This window comes from Alligator mississippiensis, chromosome 1 (assembly GCF_030867095.1).
Source record: "Alligator mississippiensis isolate rAllMis1 chromosome 1, rAllMis1, whole genome shotgun sequence".
Taxonomy (NCBI): Eukaryota; Metazoa; Chordata; order Crocodylia; family Alligatoridae; genus Alligator; species Alligator mississippiensis.
In genome coordinates, this window is record NC_081824.1 from 9960876 (window position 1) to 9969783 (window position 8908).

The window sequence follows — 8908 nt, forward strand, 5'->3', positions numbered from 1 at the left end:
CACAACATGACAGAAGAATGACAGGAAAATTGGGGATTGAAACATGCGATTTCCTCAACCCGTTGCTAGTACCATTAACAGACTTTTAGTCACTCCAATTATTTTCAGTGCCTATATCTAAACAAACAAAAGGTAAGATTGCCCACGGTAGCCCCTAATGGAGTTGGACAGAATCTCAGACTCAGCATAAAAGCTGTCCAAAAGTGTTTCCAAGCAAGGCCAACATTTGTCAAAACCATACATTCAAACAGCCTTTTCATGTTTGTTTAAATCTGAACAGATCTGATTTGTGCACTATTTCCCTGTCTCCAATTCTCCAGGCTATAACAATGAGTAGTCATTTGCATAGAGTCATGCAAAATAGTTGCAAAATGCTCCCATTCAGGGTAAGACTACACATTACAGTTAGACCATGTTAAGAGCACTTAAAACTTGAATGATCATACATTAAAGCTTGTTAACAAGTGCTAGGTGCCCTCTAAGGCATCCTAAAATTATGCCACTTCTGGTGAGGATTATCTTTGAGCTATATTACCCAGCTGAAGCTAAGATAATTTCTGGCTGTTCAAATGAGATAAAACTACCAATTTGCAGTCCTCTAGTATCCCAGGAGGCATCACTCCAGGTAGAATAGCTATCATCAAGGACTCTAAGGCCCTGGACTGACAGCAGGGGACAGCTGGGCAGCAGGTGAATGGGGAGGGAGGGGAAATGAGTGAAAGGGAGTAGAGGGGCAAGGCAAGAGGAGGATTGGGTAGGCAGGGAGCTGCCACCTCCACCCCCAGATCACCTCTCTGCCAAATCTGTCCCCTCACTACCTGTTGCCATGCTGGTTCCTGCTGGATGTGATGGAGTTTTGGTGGCCCTGCCGCCCGTCCCAGAAGTACTGTAAATATTAAATAGTATATAAGAATCTTTTAGCCTTAGTATTTACCAAAAAGGATTTTTTTGCTAACATTTCAAATTCTCTCTCTCTCCCAACAGGAACTCCTTGTTGTATCAGAAAACAAGTTCTCCATTTATTTCTTAGAAAGTCAGTATCATGCACTGAGGAGGAGTGATCAAATCAGTCTCTAAGAGCTGTTCCTTGTGGATACTGGTAGCAAAACAACTAAAAGTGTTAATTTAAATTGATTTTGATGCAAACTCTTATTCCAAAACAAAACTAGCTAAATTCAATTGCAGTTAATATAATTTGTTCTTAACCGTAGGTAAACCAACATGAGCCCCTTTTATTATACAAAAGCAAACTTTGCCTGGTCTACACATAAAAAGGCTTTCCTTGGAGATATTTAAAATGACCAGTTCATCCTAAGTAGAGACCAGGCACAACTTATCTACTAAAATATTTTGTGATAATTTCTGTTTAGAATCATTTACTTGATTTTAGTTTAACCAACCACAACCCTAAAGAAATAGGATGCAAGTATTTATTTTTTTTTCTAGGCCAATTTCTCATCAGTGTTTCCTTTCAGAAAACCTCAACTGGTGCCAATGGAAAGCTTGTCCATAATTAGTATTAACATGTGCATGCATATAACGCAGCATGTTGCAATATAAATTATTTGCAGTTGTTGCATTTTTGCTATTATTATTGTTGCTGCTGCTGTTGCTATATTCACAAAAAAGTGCATGTATGCTAGGATTTGGTCATTTCCAAACCTCTTATTCCCTGCATGTTCATAAATCCAGGAAGTACTTGCCTGGGTGTATGTGTAAACTTGATATTAAGTCTTCACCCTCCAGTACCTCTCTATATTAAATGAGTAAATGAGCATCTGCACCAGAAGTAGGATTCTAGTCAACCAGACAGGGAACAGAAATAAAGCTGTGAGACTTATGTTTCTGTTTTCTTCCATTCTTAACAAAAAGGTCAGGTTGTGAAGCAGGAGGGTCAGTGAGAGCTGATGTAGCCCCAGTCACCCTCTGGCCACTTTACCTATTGCCACCATTGCAGCCCAGCTCCTCAGCCACTGGCCTTGCTGCTGCTGCCACCACGTGCCCTGTGTCCTGCACTCTAGGCTAGACTCAGAAAAAGAGCTGTTGCTGCCATATACTTTGTGATGGAGCTGGAGGTCCCACTCCAGCGTAAAACACGTCAGCATCAACAGCTCCAGCTCCAGCATGGGCACATGGCATATGATGGAAGCTGCCACCACCAGAAGTTGGAGTTAATATGCCCAAGTTATTAGCCTATTAGGGTTGCCGTGAAGGACCTTCTAAGTTGACCCCTTTTCCTTCTGTTTGGAGGTAACAAAAACAGGGTGTTTGGGGAACCTGTTATCTGCCATTCTCAGAATATGATCATGATAGTGTCTGGTGACCCACTTAAACTGAGCCTCTTACTGAAACTGGAGCTTTGACATGGTGAAGCTTCTTGAGGGCCTCTATGATCTGATGAGCTATGCTTGTGGGAGTTTTAGGTTTGCCATAGCCTCCTGTGACAAACATATGAATAGTAGAGGAGAGAAAAAAGGTATTATCTTGGCCCTCTGTGCTTAGGGCCTGGCCATGAGGTTGACATTCTTCGTGAAAAGAGAGAAAAGGTCTCAGTTACTTGCATCAGTGAATATTGCCTAAGGGAATCACGTAACAGAAACCAAGCAAACCTTACCATGGTGAGAAGCTGCTATCTGAAAGGGTCCACTACTACAGTTTCTCTACACATTACAAACAGGGTTTTGGCATGTGTACTTATATACACACATTTAATTAATAATGCTCAGGCTAGACTGAATTATCACTTTGGCATAAGAGAATAAGAAAGTATGAGGGCAGAAATTCACCCCTTCACAGAAAACAAATATATTCTGTATACCATATTAGCTTTGTTTGAAAGCCTGAAAAATTGTTCCTACACATTTTGCAGGCTCTCTGTTCAGGAGTTGAGCTTACTTATATGTAATTTGCTATTGTGATGACTCAGTTTTCCAAGTGTTTGGCTTTTAAAATGGTGATATGTAGCCGTAAGACTGATGGAAATATATATTCCTCTGATTTGTTACTTGGTCTCCTGTGATATGATCCATAAAATCACACTGAATATCCTTCCATCTAGGCAGTGCTCTCTTTTTGTTCAATCTTCATTTTGGTTAGCTGTGAAATAAACTTCTAAGATGCTATTAGCCATGTAAACATTTTGACCTGTGATAAAAACTGGATGACTGCAGAGTGAAGAGGCGAGGGGGGTGGAAAAATAGCAAACGTAGAAAGCTAAAAGGCTATTTCTTGGGTGGAAGTCTCTCACAGCAAATGAGAGCAAGTGAACATTAAAGAGCCACTGATCCTTCTTGAAATACTCTGAGAAACAGTCTGTTTGCAAACAATTCAGCTTTATGTTCTTCATTTCTCCTTACAGCTGCAAGTAAATGTTAGGAGCAGGAGACAAAAGGCTTCATCCAACTGATGCACTGTAGGCAGGTGTTATGGGGTGACCTGATATTTGCTCTAATCTACCTCAAAAGGGTGTTGTAAGAATTAGCACTTCTAAAAAGCTTTGATATCCTCTGATAAAAGATGCCTGATCAGCAGCTTGTGCAGTTGGTGGAAAGCTGTGTTCCAAATAAATTCAGACAGTGCTCAAGTTTCTTCACTAAATGGACCTAAAGTGAAACTTTGGTGGAATGAAGACATCCAGGTCCAAAACTTGCAGTCCTGGAAATCCCTGCACTGTTTTCACCTAACTCCAGAAGTGTCAAAACTTGGAAGAACAGAGCCCCCCAAGGGTCAATGCTAACTCCATTACTTTTCAACGTACGTATCTCAGACTTCCCACATTCAACATCTAAGCAATGCATGTACGCTGATGATGTTGCCATAGTAGCCCAAGGAATTGACATGACAGAACTGGAAAAATACTGAGTACTGATATGGAACTTATCATTGACTATCTCCACAAGTGGTGCTTGAAGATGAGCATCATTAATCGGTATCATCACTCCTCCACCTGGACAATCATGAAGCCAAGAGCATGGTGAATATCAGAGTAGACAATTACATCCATGCCCATAAGTATACCCCAACTTGCCCAGGAGTTGCATTAGACCATTCACTCACCTATAAACATCACATTCAGAAGATTGACAGTAAAGTCTCTTCATGGTTTGCTGCCTCAAGAAATTTAGCCAGCACAGCATGGGGTGCCAATGTTAAAATACTCAGAAATACTGCACGTGCAATGGTATATAGCCCAGCAGAATATTGTGCTCCTTTATGGTCCAGAAGTTATGCCACTAAAAAGATCAACATTGAACTTAACAGTGCACTAAGATTCAGATTGCACAATTTACACATGTTAGGGTGACAGTATTTGGATCTTGGGGAGCATTGGATTTGCAGCTAAATAAAAGGCTATAATCTGCGGCCTAGCAAACTGCTAACCACAAGGCAGAATAGTATGTTGAAAGTAACATTGAAAGACACTTAGGCAAGCATTTTCCTAACAATATAGTAGTGTTGTAAGATACATAGCTCATTGTGTAAGAAGAACAGGATGCAGCCCACCGGCTATCATTAGAAGATGAAGCAGATTTTGCTTATGAATGCTTATGCTAAGCCAGCTGTTCACTTATGCTAAGTAGCCATCTTAACTGTGTCAACCATTTTCAAGTGAGTCTGTGTAAGTCTGTGTGCTGTGAATGAAGTGAAGTCTTAGGACTGTGGAGATGGTACAATCTAGGACTGAAGAAACAGACTTGAATGTGAAAGATAACACGTGACTAGTAAGATGAACTCCCTGTACTGTCAAACATTAGACCAAGTGATATAAAAAGACAGACCCTAACTTCATTACCAGCAATAGTGGAACGAGATAACAAAAATCAAGTGCTCCATCAACTGTCAACTGAAGATATGAATAGATGGAGGCTTAAGAGGCTTTAAAGTCATACACCATTTATATGTGACGCCCACAAGCTCCTGGAAGAGCCAAACCTATCAGCAGCAATGGAGTGAGCTTACTTCTAGGAAAAGTCAGACCTATTCCTACACCAACGGAGTCCCCCATTGGGGATGGCCTTGACAGAGAAGAGTGGGTCAAGCTAAATAGACTGATCTGGATACAGACGTTTCAAAACAACACTATACAAAATGAACATCTTGGACATCCCCCTGTGTGAATGCAGTGTCCAACAAACAGCACATAATTGAAAGCTGCAATCTTTACACATGCCAAGATGGGGCAGATGGACTCTGCACATTGAGTTATACAACCAGACAGTGGTTCATAGATTTGGAAGCTGATATCTGGTGCCATATGAAAGACAGAGAGGGAGAGAGGAAATGAATGCAAGAGTTACTGGCATGGAAGAAGAACAAGCAAGTTGGAGCAACTTTGTAGGTTAGTATGATTAGAAGAAAACCTGAAGATGGCCTTATATTTCTACTAGTGGCTGGAAGTATATGGGTTTTCTACTGCCTTTAAGTTAATGCACTTGGCCCTTTATCTCAAACAGGTGTCTCATGCTTTTAGTGTAGTCCTCAGAAACAGACCATTAAGTGTATCATTAGCAATCCATCGGCAGTCCCTCAAAGTCAAGGATGACATCAGTCAGGCTTGATGGGTCCTCATCTGACTGAGGAGCCCAATTCTAAATGTACACGTTCTTCGGCAATGGGAGAATGTTGTTGCGTGGAGGAGTGGGATTCACAGTCCTGGGTTGGTCTCCTTCTCCTTCCTCTGCCACTGCTGTTCCCCCTCAGTATCGAGTTATTGGACCTCAAAGTGGCACACACCTTGGTGGGCCAGGTTGCGCCACACCAAATGGTCAGCAACTTGCTCCTCCCAGCCTTTGGTGTCAATGCCTCAGTGCTTGAGGGAGACCTTGAGCGTGTCTTTGTATTGTTTCCTTTGACTGCCTTTTGAGCGTTGGCCAATAGAGAGCTGGGAGAAGAGAATCTGGCAAGGGAGGTGGTTCTCAGACACCCGGGTGCAGTGGCCCATCCATCAGAGTTGATTTTTCAAGATCACGGCTTCGATGCTGGTGGACGCAGCTTCATGGAGGATGCTTGTGGTGGTCCAGCAGCCCTCCCATTTGAATCCCAGGATTTGCTGCAAGCACCGCTGGTGAAAGCTCTTGAGGATCTTAATGTGGCATTGGTAGATGGTCCAGATTTCACTGCAGTAGAGGAGGGTGGTCAGCATGACAGCCTTATAAACCAGGACCTTCGTCAACTTCCAAAGGTCTTTATTTTCAAAGACACATTGTCGCAGCTTGAAGAAGGCAGCACTGGCACAGTTGACCCGATGCTGGACTTCTTAATCAATGGTAACCCATTGAGAGAGGTGGCTGCCAAGATAAGGAAAGTGCTCCATGTACTCCAGAGCCTTCCTGTCTATTTAAATAACATCAGGATGTTCAGCTGGCCTGGGGAGAGTTGGTGGCAAACCTTCATTTTGGTGATGTTCAGGGACAGGCGAAATCTCTTATACAAAGTGTTGAAGAGCTCTAGGGTCACTTGCACATCCTGTGTAGAGTGAGCCATCATGCAGCAATCATCCACAAACTGAAGGTTGTGGATGTCCGTGGTGGGGTGAGTTTTGTTTTTGCCCAGAAGCACCCAAGATTGAAAAGCCTCTCGTCCAGTAGATATTGGATACTGACACCATAATCTCGGATGAGGTGGATGATGACGGTCAGGTAGGTGACGATCAGGTTGGGGGTGATCATGTCTTCCGCAACCTTGTTTGACCCTGGTCCGGTTGCGGAAGACATCTGTTTCAAATCTTCCACTCAGGACGGTGGTGGTCATATTGTCATGCAGGAGTCTTCGCATGGTGACAAACTTCAGTGGGCAGCCAAGGCATTGGAGGATAGTCCACAGAGCTTCACAATTTAAAGAATCAAATGCCTTGGTCAGGTCAATGAAGACAAGGAAAGTTCTTGATTTTGCTCCTGACATTTTTCTTGGATCACCAGTCCATGGAACAACTGGATAGACAATGCCATTTACATGTGTATATATCTGATGAAAGCAGTTGCAATTCATTTTATTTGTATTGTGTCCATTTTCCTCACATGACTCAAGCTTTGTCATTGATGGCGTTAACCCCTTGATCAATAAAGTCCATTGTATTTATGCTTTGTATATCATTTGAGCAGTAAGGGCCAAAAGCAGTGCCCATGAAGTCAAGAGAAAAAAACAAACAAACTATATGCACTGAGTACAATTAATATAATGATACGATGCATTAATCCCCCTGATTTACCTGTGGTAGTTTAGGGTGTTCTTGGTGTTTTGGAGCAATATGCCTTGTACTTGTGCAACAGAGTTTTCATAGATGTTAGGGTCGGAAGGGACCTCAATAGATCATCGAGTCTGACCCCCAAAACATTTACTACAAGCTTCTGCACTGGCTGGGAATTGAACCCAGGTCTCCTACATGGGAGGCAGGAATTCTACCATTGAACCACCAGTGCTTGGCAAAGTGTATAGTTTACCAATTAAATTGTCTGAATAGTTACCAATTGCTTGGTAAGTTGTCTGTATAGTTTGAAAAATAGGTTACACAAGCACTTGTATGGAATGGTTTGGATAGGGGTGAACTTGTGCCTGGCAGGGGTTGGAGTAGATGTTCTCCGGATGTCCCTTCCAGCTCTACTTTTCTATGATTTTATGACTCTATGATTTGGGATCAGAACCTAATGACCAAATATTTCACATTACTTTTTGTTTTTTGTTTTTTAATGAGGGAAGGGCTCTGTTCTGACTTACACCCATTTATAACAGACTTCAGGTTAGAGGAGTGGAAAGAAAGATCCTAAGAGGCAAACTCCTGGCACTATGTATCTGCCCAAGAATAAATGTGTGAAAAGAGAGAGAGAGAGAGAGAGGGAGTGGATCTTCTCAACGCAATTATGTCTGCAATTCCCTGCCTTAATACCAGTCTAGCAAATAGAGCTGTAGGGACTCTAAGAGTTCATCTGCGACTGATGCCCATTCCTTACACCAGGCCAAATTCAGCCCTGGCAAAAGCAGCATGGTTCTCTTGGATTTCCAAAGCCCAGTTCATTGGCCAGGAGCATGAAAATAATTTAACATGAATTTGTGCTCAGCCAAGCTTCTACTTTGCTCAAGTATGTCTGAGCTGTTCAGAAATGTGCTCTCTACAGCCCTTTCATTGGAAATGGCAAGATAATCTCCAACTTCCCCCCCCCCCCCATCTCTACTGACCCACTGATTTAAATAATCTAATGGGACATTTTAGCACCCACCAAAAAGTTTTGAAAATGTATCCCAAATTGTCTACAACTTATTTACTTCAAGAATGAATCAACAATTTTAAGTAGCAGCCAAAATCTTTCCCTGCTTGTTTTACTCATTACTTAAAGGCAGCCACTTCTGGGATGGAATATATTAGCATGAGGAGATATATGTCACATGTTCTATCAATTTGTGAGAGTAGAGGAAAAGGAGAAGATCAAAGAATGAGCCCAAAACCTCTTGAAATAACACGGTACCTCTGATTTGTACTTGACCAAGGAGAAATGGACACGGTTGCATCATACATGGTTGTATGCCATGGTCACCCAGTACAGACTCAGAGCCTAATTCAAAGAAGAGGACTAAGCAGGATGGATTGTTTACAATTACTTATATGTCAAGATGTTGCAAAAGAAAAATTAATTGAAACTGCATCGCAAAAGGTTCAGTGTTTCTTTGCATATGGTTACCTCCACTTGTAAGCTTTATCCAAAAGGCACTGCCTTGTGACTGGCTGGCTTGATGGCTTTCTAGCAAAGGCACAAAATTCACCAGCCCTAAGATTGGGACACATTTCTAAAAGAAAAGGAGCCAAGGGGATGGAGTGAGGGCTTGTTGTGCATCTTGTTTGACTTCAAGGGAATTTGTAACAAGATAGCAAGTGGTTTACTTTTAGGTCACCGGCTTAAATCTGACCCAGGTCACT

The 8908-nt window shown here is 42.1% G+C and overlaps 1 non-coding gene across 1 annotated transcript; it reads right to left on the minus strand.

Annotated features, from left to right (window-relative positions):
- Nucleotides 1-7347: 7347 nt before the first annotated feature.
- On the minus strand, nucleotides 7348-7418 carry TRNAG-CCC (transfer RNA glycine (anticodon CCC)). Its single transcript has one exon. It is a non-coding gene; the product is annotated as a tRNA-Gly (tRNA).
- Between the last annotated feature and the right edge of the window lie 1490 nt (nucleotides 7419-8908).